We start from the raw sequence: 12,935 nt of genomic DNA, 5'->3' as shown, positions 1-12,935 counted from the left end.
GCCTTAACCAAAGTCTTATAAAGTTACAACATGACTCCCTGACTCTTGTAACCAGTTTCCTAACCAATAAAGGCAAGCATTCCATTTGCCTTCGTAAACAGCTAATTACTTGCATGGTCACTTTCAGGGAGCCATGGCCTTGAACACCAAGATTCCTTTGAATAATAAAGCTGTGAGGGTGCTGCCATTAACTATCTACTTTTCCTTAACATTTGAGCTTCCAAAGTGAAACACCTCACACTTGTTATGGATTAATCTTCACCTTTAATTTCTCTGCCCAGAGCTGCAATTTATTTCTTTTCCTGCTGCATTATTTGGCAACCCTCGACATTGTCCCCAACTGCACTGAACGCTATATCATCTGCAAACTTATTAATTCCCCAATTAGATTTTAATCCATTTCACTTCTATATAATTGTATCGCAAACAGAAGGGTTCCAGTACAGATCCCTGTGGAAAAAAGACAGAAAATGAGGGAAATACAGAATTTTTGAAGAAATGAGGTTTTTTCAATGACAGAACTATTCTGATGAATAATCTTCTATGGTGTGATTTTTGTTTTTAAATTAACCCAATGTTTTAATTCTCAGTTTTCTGATCTTAATAAATATCCAGTACACACTGCTTTGATAATATTGAATCATTTTAAGTTTTGATTTCTAACATTAATTATTATTTGATTGTTATTTCAATTCTCACACCATCATGAGATTCACATTTTAGTTGAATCCATTATTTCTTAGTGCCAGTATCATAATGAAATATTGACATTCTTTTCAGGTCAACACACCTGCAATCAACCAAAGTTTTCTCATCCAACACTCATTCTAACTATCTCATTCTCTTTGATTTGAATTCTCGTATTAATGGAAGGATCATTAATCAGTCTTATCAATTAAGAGATGGCTAATTATTTTTCACAAAAATATTTCATTTTTTCCCCAATATATTGCACAATTACATTGCAATAAGGGTTTTCTCATTTTTCTTAGATTTGTTATCAGCCATTTTAAAACTAATTATTGTCAATATCGAACCAGTAATCATTGCTGAAATCCAATATCTACAGCTGTCAATGTGGAGCTATGGCTCAATACATCAACTGACGTAAACAATATTGCACTCTGCAATCTCTTAATCTTGGCAAAAATAATTTTAAGTGTGGAAGCTTAGCTGGATTGAATTGATTGTGAGCAAAAGTGCAGTCTGAAGAAAGGTCACTGGCCTAAAAGTATTTCCACTGATTTCTCCCCACAGAGGCTGCCAGACCTGGTGAGTTATTTTCCAGCAATTACTGATTTGTTTGTGATTTTCAGCATCCACAGTTTTTTTTACATTCTCATATTGATTATATTGCACTTCAGTTCTAACATTTCTACATTTCTGATTATTACAATAAGAGCTAAGTATTTTTCATGTTAAGCATTATTTAAATTTCACGAGTTTCTTGTGTAAATAAACCAGAATTAACAAATGTTTGTTCTATGCATTTACGATAAATCTTGAATTCTTCGCCATAACAATTTTTTGAAAATGAAGGAAGTTGTCTTTCGCTGAGTAGCCACATTGAATAACTAATGCTTTATTTCCAATTCATGTGCATTACAAAGCAGGTTAATTTTTATTTATGTAGATGAATAACTGCTTCAAACATATTGACTTACTTGATTCGCATGAGATTTATGTTTACTTAAGACCATTGTTGCTTCGTTCCTTCAATATTAGAAATTACTAATTCCTTTTATTGGCCCATTACACGCTGGAACTGTCTAATACAATCCTAGTCCAATTATAATAATAAATATCTGAGTAGTTTTCCCTGTGAATAAACACACTAAATATCTGATTATAGTCCTGCCCTTCCTGCAGGGGAATATTATGGAGGACTCTGGTAATGTCTGTACTAGTAGACCCGGGGCATGGGTTCAATTCCCACATTCAACAGAGATGTGTCAAAACACCTCACAGTTTATTAGAAAATATCTAAGTGTCGACTGAATTGCTTTTCAACCAACATTGTCTCAACTTGTAACTGTTGTTCATTATAATGATCACAACATCTTGAATTTATTTGCGTCACATCACTGATTAAAGTATGAATGTTATGACGATGCTTCTAAATACCTCTCAACTTTTAATAACTTTGCAGTCTTAAAGATTCTACGGTGTAAATAATATTTAAGGTGAGGGGGAAAGATTTAAAAGGGGTCTGAAGGCAACTTTTCCACACAATGTGTTTCACATATTGGGATGAGCTGTGACAGGAAGGGCAGTGACTGGTACACTTACAACGACTAAAAGACTTTTGGACAGTTTATTGGAGAGAAAACGTTCAAAGGGGTTTGGGACAAACACAGTGAAATGGGACTAGTTTAGTTTAGGAAACCTGGCCGGAATGCCACGTTAGGCTGAATGGCCTGTTTCCGTGCTGTATCAGACTAGCATTCTACAATTCAAAATTCACTGTGATTGGTAAAGGCAACAACAAACGGGTGGTAATTCTATTCTGTGTCCATAAAAAAGTGACATGAATTTTAAATAATTTTGTCATATGAAATAGTTCGCTCTTATTGTGATTAGAAATACAATGAATGTGAGGATTGAAGTGAAATATAATTAAATCAATTCAACTGTGTTTCCATGGTTAAAATAAAAATTGATATTCACAATCATTGTGAGTTTGTACATTGCAATATCTTCACATTACTGCATGTACTGTGTCATTATTACGCATTTATACCCCCTACTGAACTGAACAATAATTAGATATTAGCAACACTGAGATTTTCGAAAATCTATCAGTACACTTAGAAGAAGGAGAAATTTAATTTTGCTACATAACTGTGCAATATGGAGGCATGAACAGCAATTATTGCAGTGAAATGTAATTACAGTTCTCTGAATTCATAAGTCTAAGATTACTGTGATTATTCAAATGATCAAAAGTCACTTTTCAAAACGTGTTAAATGCAAAATGATTGGTTCCATTGTGGGATAGTTGACCTGAAAACAATAGCATTGTTGCAATGGATTAAAATAAATTATGGATTAAAATAATATATGAATCTGACGATACACGTTAGAAAGACAAACAAATTATTCCGCAATTATTATAAGGATAATGAATTCCTAATAAATGTTGTATTCTGAACAAATAAATTCACTCAATATTTTAAAAGCACTTTGCTCTAGTGTTGATTAGACATACATTAAGGTCGGTAAACTGAAGACTGAAATATAATAACTAGATTGATGGATTGAGGACAATAAATGAGCCATTCAATAGTTATTGAAAAGAATTTATTTTTTTTTATCAAAATGCAGACAAAACAGAAGTAATGTATTTCATTCAATTAGTTTACTTGTAGAAGCATATGTTTTTAATTTATGTAATTTTATTCTGATCGATGTTCAAACATTTGTGTCTGAATTAGGAAGAAAATGAAAACATAATGAAAATTAATATCAGAGTGACCAAAGGATACAATCCGTGACATTTGATAGAAAAAGGTATTTGCATTATCTCATGACTATTTAATGTTAATAAATAATTAACTCCTCAGGTACTGAAGCAGTCCAAGTCCAACTAAAAAAAGATCTGGTCAATATCCAGGCTTGGGCTGACACGGGGCAAGTAACATATATGCCACACAAATGCAGGCTATCACGTATAAGAAATAACCTAACCACCATCCCTTGACATTCGATGGTGTTACTATGACTGAACACCCACTATCAACATTATCCGGTGGATAATCCCCATTGATCAGGAACTGAATTGGTCTCACCACGTAAACACAGTGGCTTCAAGAGTAATTAAACTCCTGGCCCCTGAAATCTTGTCCAAACGCTACCAGGCACAAGTCAGAAGTGTGATGGAATACTCCCCACTTGCCTGGATGAGTGCAGCCCTAACAATAACTTAAGAAACTTGATACCATCCGGAATAAAGCAGCCCGCTTGATTGGCAATGCTGCAACTGAGCATCACTGGTGGTGAGGGTGGATGGTTGTGGATGTCCTACCTGCAATCTCTGCCTCTTCTTATTAACAAAGATAAAAGAATCTTACATTGCTCAACTTTCTCATCAAAACCGAGTACAGCATTCACCCCACCCCTCTTTTATACCAACCAGCAGCATTTCCACCACCAATAGCAGCTCCTCTTAAATTATTTTGTCAGTAACTTGTAATTAACTACAACTGAAAATGTATTGCTAGAAAAGCGCAGCAGGTCAGGTAGCATCAAAGGAGCAGGAGAATCGACGTTTCGGGTATGAGCCGAAGGTCCTGAAGAAGCAGTGAACGACATTTTGAAATGATCTTTCTGAACATAATATAGATCAGGTTAAAACTGAAGTCGGTGTCTTACACAACTTGCTGCAAGGACACAGACAGTAGAATCTGAGGTGATCATGAGGATGTGGAGGTGAATGTGGGAGACAAGCTGGGACTGTATTGGATTAGTCACGGTGAGAGGGAACAAATGCTGGATGCAGGGTTTCAGCAGCTGATGGACTGACGCTCAGGTGAGCCATCGGAAACTGAGCAAGTGACCACCATCTAATAGGACAGAGAAACTGATCCATCAGCCTGAAACTGAGTGACCACGTGGCTGCCAGTGACTCCAACACAAGTGAATGGAAACATTGCTCAGAGCCTGTTTGTGTAACATTCAACACAACCAGGAAATGGAAAGTGAATAATTAGCTGAAAACAAGGCCACTGCTCTGTTAGAGTCAAAATCATTCAATGTTCAGTTATTGAATATTACTGACTCTCAGAATATTCGAACCTGCAGAATCACAGTAAAAGGGGAAAGTAAACAACATTCTTGGCAAAAACATAATGAACCAACTGCTTGTATAAAAACAGCTCAGAACAAAGGTGCTGAATCCTCCACAAACTGACAAACACAGGTACCATCAGTTTAGAGATAGACAATGAAATTCTTCAGAAAAACCCTTCCTTGCTGATGGTGTGTGGGAGAAACCATTCTCAGTGAGAACTGCCACTTATTTGCTTTGAAAAGAATCTCTGTTTCCCCTCAGAAAAGCAGGTGTGTCGCTCACTTACAGACTGACTTACAGACAAAGGAAACCTAATCTGAGACTCGCAGGTTAATTAAGCTATTAGTGACAGTCCATTGCACACAACAGATTCTCGTGAAACCAACAATGCAATGAAAAAGGTGAATTACTCTTTATAATCTTGCAGCCTCTTTCAATCAAATAATCCCAGTCAACTTCTAAACATTTTCAAACTATTAATATCAATGTATACATATTTATTTCCTTTCCTAATTTGCTCCACAGAATATATCTGTCTATTCTCTTCAAAATATATTTTAAATGGTCAATCCATAATCACAATTCATTTCGAATTATTCTTAGTGCAAAACAACTTGTAAACTAAAATTGTTTTCACGTCAATAATGACATTGGAAACTTTGTTATGTAGTTCAACCATATTTCCAAATATTGTTTACGTTCATTATTGAAGTGAAGCTAAAATTAAAGTCCATTTATTTTCTCTGATATCCTTCCATTACTTTATTCCCTAATAACAATGCCCATGTGTAATAGGTGACAAACTTTAAAATAAAATTGAATTTTCAATGCAAGATCTAGAACAACTAATCACATATTATTCAGTTCATTCATTGTCGTTGATTATGAGGGTCATTTTCACGGTATGATCACATTAAATTCACTTAAATAATCACAGTACAATTCTCACCTCTATAGATATGTCGAGTGAATGTCAAATTATTCTTATTTCAAGTAAAACCAAATTTACATTTTGATCTGTTTTATTCCAGGAATGACAGAATATCTTACATTATTATGGGAAACAGGAACAAGTGAAGGTGGTGATCCTCAGAAGTGAGGCCTTAAAGCCAAAGGGCCAGGTGTTAGTTACATTGGGGGAGGTACCTAGTGACCCGCTCTCCTCAGAAGGCAGTGAGGATGGTGACACTGACTGGAATGGGTTAGATGACAAAGCGCACACGTATGAACAGAAGGACGGCAATGGGTGGGATCATCCACTGCCCTGTAAGGACCAGAAGGCCATGTCATTGGCACCACTGGGCATCGAAGCTCAACTTGGACTGACCGTAGGGAGCAACAAAGGGAACTGACAGAAACCAAACAGTTCACCCGCTGAATGACAGATGTTGGTGAGTTAACATCCAGCCTGATAGAGAAATGGTAATAATGGGCCTTATTGGGAGAATATGGATGAATTAGTTGAGGTACAGTCTCACCGATGATGGTGTCAGGCCAAAATCTCTCAGGCCAAGATACCCTGACATGTACATCAGAACCTGTCCCTGCGATGAGAATATGGGGGTGTGAGCTGGTTCCCCCCACTGCACAGCCGATCAGTTGCTCCAGGCATATACAGACATTATAGGGACACACTGGGGAGGGGACAGGATGAATGGGCTAAAATAACCTTGCTGGCTCAGGGACACAAGGGTTATATTGAAGATCACACAGAGACGAAGTCTGAGGTGGGTAAGGACCACAGGGGATTACCAAACCACAAACTGTGATGATGATATCAGTTTGTTGTTTTTAAACTAGGACCCCATTTAACTGTAATTATATACATGGGACTCCCAGTGGGAGATCCTTCTGACCACCTTCTGAAGTGGACCATGAGAGCTGAGGCAATCTCAGAAACACAGGGGAATAGCTGCAGTACAGGGAGGGTAACCAGACTGGCAATGTTACAAGTGAAGAAGGAAAGGGCACATAGCAAAGGAACGTAGGCAGAGAGAGGGAGATAGATGTTCACATTGTGTGTGTGCATGTGTTCACTTAGGCACATGAATATTCATTGATGATGTGATTGCGAACCAGCAGAACAAATATTAATAAAAAGGAGTATCTATATCAATAACGGATATGGATTTGCCCCTTACCACCTCAATTACTAAAATGAGAGCAGTTGGAGAGGGAATCGAGGAAGCTGGATGAAATAAACCTCTCCTGACGCAGATCACGGATATGGCAAAACACATTCAGATATGGGTGTGGGAAACTGAGAAAGGGACCACTCTGGGAGTTGTCAGTTTATAACAGATCGGAGCAACTATTGATATAGAGACACAAACTGTAATATGGGAACAACCTGGACATGCTTGGGACAGGAAGCAAAGGAGAGGCGACATCTCGAGAGTAGTTACCTTGCAGGGAGACTGGAACAGTCAGAGAATCTGGGGAGTTATAGCTAGGACCCAAACAGCAGTGTGGATAACTCAAACAGGAATGTGGGTTATTACCTGTAGATACTGTAAAGATTGAGGCCCCTCTCACTCCCCACTCAAACAGGATCCCATTAAAGCTGAGGAGGCAGTAATTGTGACAGTATCAGATTGACGGAACCAGGGAATAATCAGACCGACAGTATCCCAGACTAACGCCGGTCAGCTCATCCCACCTCACTATTGAGTATACCTCCCTCAGTAACCGCCACTAAAGGGTATCCTACATTAGCGAACCACACCACTGTATTTAATGGATTTAAATCGCAACAGGATATAGTGTCAGCCCTTGATATTGTGAATGGGTTTTACCTATGGTCCATACCTGTGCACCTGGAATCCCAGAATAAGGTGGCGTTTACTGGCTGAGGAAAACAGTACACCTGGATCCAGTTACCTCAGGGATCCCACAATATTCCACTATATCCCACCGATATATGGCTGATGGAGTTAGTCACATTGATGTTACCAACACCTCATTACCTCAGTTGGTGTGAAAGAACATATCCAGATATTAAACAGAATATAGGGTCAGGTCAGGCAGGCCGGGCTTAAAATTAACCCACAGAGAGTGGGAAGGTAGGGAGAGATATACCTGGGACATCACATCAGGGAGATCAAATCAGGAAGGGAGAGTGGACAATCCCAGTGGAACGACAGACCATGATTTCAAAACTATTCACCTCCACACCATGAAGGGGGTAAGGCAAACTTTACGATTGTTTAATTACTGTGGGAAGTTTGTGGAGAATTCTCCAGAATTGGCAGAACCATCACCAGCCCTGACAGAAGCATTGACATTAGTCAGGGAGTCAGCATATACACAGACAGTCAGCATGCCTTTGGTATTGTTCATGGCCATGTGTTGGCCTGTGCTCGGTGAGGGTACATCATCATGTCTGGGGGCCACATAGAGCACGAAGTACAGGTCAGAGAGTTAGTGGGAGCAGCTAACTATCCCAGTGAAGCAGCAATAATGAAGATCAGAGCTCACAGGGTCGTAGAAACCCCACACCAACGGGGCAGTAGCTATGTGGGTAAGGCGAGTGAAATACTGACTGAAACAGGGCAGACATTTGGGGACGTGGTAGTGGCAGTAGCTGCAGAAGTGAGTAAGAGAAGTTTAAAGACCTTCGCAGATAGAGCCCCACAATTGAGAATAATTTCATCAATAGGCTTATAATTCTAGATTTGTACTGAAATCAAAATTCCACATCTGCTGTGATGGGATTTGAATCAGTGTCCCCAGAATATTACCTGGGTCTCTGGATTAACAGTTCGGCAACGATACCATGGGGCTGTTACCGAGCTACAAAGGGGCAGTTTTAAGGGTGGAAACCAAATCCTTGATCAAACTGGTAGAAATTAAGGAGAGCTGATAGAATGGAGGAGAATTGGAGGAAATGGGGGAAGAGAATGACCAAGTTTAGGTTCAAGGCAGCTGAAACTAAAGCCACCAACAGGGAGGAGAATAAAAGAAGAAACACTCACACAGCTGGAATTGGTTAAATGCAGATACCTCAGGGAGGTGTGGAACTATGCAGGGAGGACAGGGTAGGTTAAAAAGCAGTGAACCACATTTTGAAATGATCTTTCTGAACATAATATCGATTAGGTTAAAACTGAAGTCGGTGTCTTACACAACTTGCTGCAAGGACACAGACAGTAGAATCTGAGGTGATCATGAGGATGTGGAGGTGAATGTGGGAGACAAGCTGGGACTGTGTTGGATTAGTCACGGTGAGAGGGAACAAATGGTGGATGCAGGGTTTCAGCAGATGATGGACTGACGCTCAGGTGAGCCATCGGAAACTGAGCAAGTGACCACCATCTAATAGGACAGAGAAACTGATCCATCAGCCTGAAACTGAGTGACCACGTGGCTGTCAGTGACTCCAACACAAGTGAATGGAAACATTGCTCAGAGCCTGTTTCTGTAACATTCAACAAAACCAGGAAATGGAAAGTGAATAATGAGCTGAAAACAAGGCCACTGCTCTGTTAGAGTCTAGGCCTTTCAATGTTCATTTATTGAACATTATTGACAAACAGAATATTCTAACCTGCAGAATCACAGTAAAAGGGGAAAGTAAACAACATTTTTGGCAAAGACAGAATCAACCAACTGCTTGTATAAAAACAGCTCAGAACAAAGGGCTGAATCCTCCACAAACTGACAAACACAGATACCATCAGTTTAGAGATAGACAATGAAATTCTTCAGAAAAACCCTTCCTTGCTGATGGTGTGTGGGAGAAACCATTCTCAGTGAGAACTGCCACTTATTTCCTTTGGAAAGAATCTCTGTTTCCCCTCAGAAAAGCAGGTGTGTCGCTCACTTACAGACTGACTTACAGACAAAGGAAACCTGTTCAGGGACTCGCAGGTTAATAAGCTATTAGTGACAGTCCATTGCACACAACAAGAGGTTAGACCACGACGGATTCTCGTCAAACCAACAATGCAATGAAAAAGGTGAATTAGTTTTTATAATCATGCAGCCTCTCTCAATCAAATAATCCTAGTCAACTTCTAGACATTTTAAAACTATTATTACCAATGTATTCATATTTATTTCCTTTCCTAATTTTCCTCCAAAAAATATATCAGACTATTCTCTTCAAAATATATTTTAAATGGTCAATTCATAATCACAATTCATTTCCAATTATTCTTAGAGCAAAACAACTTGCAAACTAAGATAGTTTTCATGTCAATAATGACACTGGACACTTTGTTATGTAGTTCAACGATATTTCCAAATATTGTTTTGGTTCATTATTGCAGTGAAGCTGAAATTAAAGTATATTTATTTTCTCTGATATCCTTCCATTACTTTATTCCCTAATAACAATGCCCATGGTGTAATGGGTGACAAGCATTAAATAAATTGAATTTTCATTGCAAGAACTGGAACAAATAATCACATATTATTCATTTCATTCATTGTCGTTGATTATCAGGATTATTTTCATTGTATGATCACGTTAAATTCACTTAAATAACCACAGTACAATTCTAAATTCTATAGATGTGTCAAGTGAATGTCAAATTATTCTTATTCAAGTAAAACCAAATTCACATTTTGTTCTGTTTGAATCCAGGAATGACAGGATGTGTTACATTATTATGGGAAACAGGAACAAGTGCAGGTGGTGGCTCTCAGACTTGAGGCCTTAAAGCCAAAGGGTCAGGTGGGAGTTACAGTGGGGGAGGTACCTAGTGCCCCACTCTCCTCAGAAGGCAGTGAGGATTTTGACACTGACTGGAACGGGTGAGATGGTGAAGCGCCCACGTGTGGACAGAGGGATGGCAATGGGTGGGATGACCCACCGCCCTGTAAGGCCCAGAAGGCCATGTCTATGGCATCGCTGGGCATCAAAGCTCAAACTTGGACAGACAGGAGGGAGCAACAAAGGGAACTGACAGAAACTAAACCTGAACAGTGCACCCGCTGAACGACAGATGTTGGTGAGTTAACACCCATCTTGATAGAGAAATGGTAATAATGGGCCTTATTGGGAGAATATGGATGAATTAGTTGAGGTACAGTCTGACGGATGACGAAATCAGGTCAAGATCTTTCAGGCCAAGGTTCCCTGAAGTGTACAGCAGACATGTCCCTGCAATAAGAGGGTGAAGGTGCGAGCTGGATCCCCCCGTGCACCAAGATTATCCTGGGTCAGTGACTCCAGGCATTTACAGATATTACAGGGACACACCAGGGAGGGGACAGACTGACTGGGCTAAAATAACCTTGGTGACTCAGGGACCCAAGGGTAATATCGAGGATCGTACAGAGACGAAGTCTGAGGTGTGTAAGGACCACGGGAGATTACCAAACCCCAGCCTGTGATGATGAAATCGGTTTGATGTATTTAATGGATGACATGCGACCCTATTTAACTGTAATTATAAACTTGGGACTCCCAGCGGGACATAATTCTAACCACATTCTGATTTGGGCCATGAGAACGGAGGCAAACGCAGAAACACAGGGGAATAGCTGCTGTACAGGGAGGGTAACCAGACCAGCAATGTTTCAAGTGAAGAAGGAAAGGGCACATAGCCAAGGAACGTAGGCGGAGAGAGGGAGATAGATGTTCACAATCTGTGTGGCCTGTGTTCACGTAAGCACATGCATAGCCCATGTATATTAATTTATGCTGTGTTTGCTGTATTAATAAATATTAATACAGGAGCACCCATATCAGTTACCATTATGGATTTGCCCCCACCCTCTCAATTACTAAAATGAGAACAGTTGGAGAGGGAATCGAGGAAGCTGGATGAAATAAACCTGTCCTAATGCAGATCACCGATATGGCAAAACATATTCAGATATGGGAGTGTGAAACTGATGAAGGGACCATTCTGGGAGTTGCCAGTTTAGAACAGTTCAGAGCAACTATTGATGTAGAGACACAAAGTGTAACATGGGAACAACCTGGCCAGGCCCGGGACAGGAAGCAAAGGAGAGGTGACATCTCCAGAATAGTTACCTTGCAGGGAAACTGAAACAGTCAGGGAATCTGGCGAGTTATAGCTAGGACCCACTCAGCGGTGTGAGTAACTCAAACAGGAATGTGGGTTATTATCTGTAGGTCCTGTAAAGATCGAGGGCCCTCTCTCTCCCGACACAAACAGAATCCCATCAAAGCTGGGGCTGAGGAGGCAGTAATTGTGACAGTGATAGATTGACAGAAGCAGGGAATAGTCAGACCGACAGTATCCCAGGCTCTTTCACAGAAGCCCAACACCAACAGGGCAGTGAGTATGTGGGTAAGGCAGGTAAAATACTGATAGAAACAGTGCAGATATTTGGAGACGTGGCAGTAGCATTAGCTGCAGAAGCGAGAAAGGAAAGTTTGAAGACATGCCCAGAAATAGTCCCACAACAGGCGAAGCAGGAATGGGAAAAGGGTGGGGCAGTAATAGGACAAGACAGAGTCTGGATGAACCAGCAGTGCCACTACACTGTATAAGACAAACATTATTAAAAACATAGCATGGGCTGGCCCATATCGGGCAGGATACAATGCAACATCAGATGACCCACTACAGGGGTGGCCTGGAACAGGGAGAGATACAGCAAGGTTTTGGTGAAGGGGTGTAGAATGTACATAGTATGAGCCAAGGAAAACAATCAGGATAAAATAGAGGCAGTGGCAGCGACTCAGGGGCTCATGGGAACAAATACTGATCGACTTTACCCACACCCCCATCCCAATCCCAGGGAAGGAAATCCTGCTGGGTCATAATAAATAGGCTTACTCAGTGGGTGGAAGCATTCACCTGCAGATTCTGACCAAGGGAACGTAGTTAAACAGCTATTTTGTTTGTCCTCTTTAATACTGAACAGAAATCCCATCCCCATCCCACCCCCAGAGCTCAGGGACAGTAGAAGGAATGAAGCAGACACTGAAAGCTTGTCTGACTAAAGCCCTGACAGAGACAGGCCGGGATGGGTTAGTGTACTCCCCTACATCCTAATGAAACGAAGGTTCAGTATATTTAGAAATATATTCATAAATTTATAAATATTTTTGTAAATATATTTATAAATCTATAAATACCTAACGCCTGTTAGGTATTTCTGCATTTTTAAATTTTTGTTTCAAAGTGTTGTGCTTTTGACCTGTGTTCAGGTTTCGATGTATTTG

At 40.0% G+C, this 12,935-nt stretch overlaps 1 long non-coding RNA gene across 1 annotated transcript in view; it reads right to left on the bottom strand.

Annotated features, from left to right (window-relative positions):
- Nucleotides 1-379: 379 nt before the first annotated feature.
- The window catches only part of LOC140485508 (uncharacterized), a 55,009-nt gene continuing 42,453 nt past the window's right edge, over nucleotides 380-12,935 (bottom strand). The window contains exon 8 of the long non-coding RNA XR_011962374.1: nucleotides 380-450. This is a non-coding gene — a long non-coding RNA (uncharacterized lncRNA). The remainder of the gene's footprint in view (nucleotides 451-12,935) is intronic.

The sequence above is a fragment of the Chiloscyllium punctatum genome, chromosome 14 (genome assembly GCF_047496795.1).
Source record: "Chiloscyllium punctatum isolate Juve2018m chromosome 14, sChiPun1.3, whole genome shotgun sequence".
In the NCBI taxonomy this organism is placed as follows: domain Eukaryota; kingdom Metazoa; phylum Chordata; class Chondrichthyes; order Orectolobiformes; family Hemiscylliidae; genus Chiloscyllium; species Chiloscyllium punctatum.
Note: the sequence above shows the minus strand (reverse complement) of the source record. Positions and strands in the feature narration are given on the sequence as shown.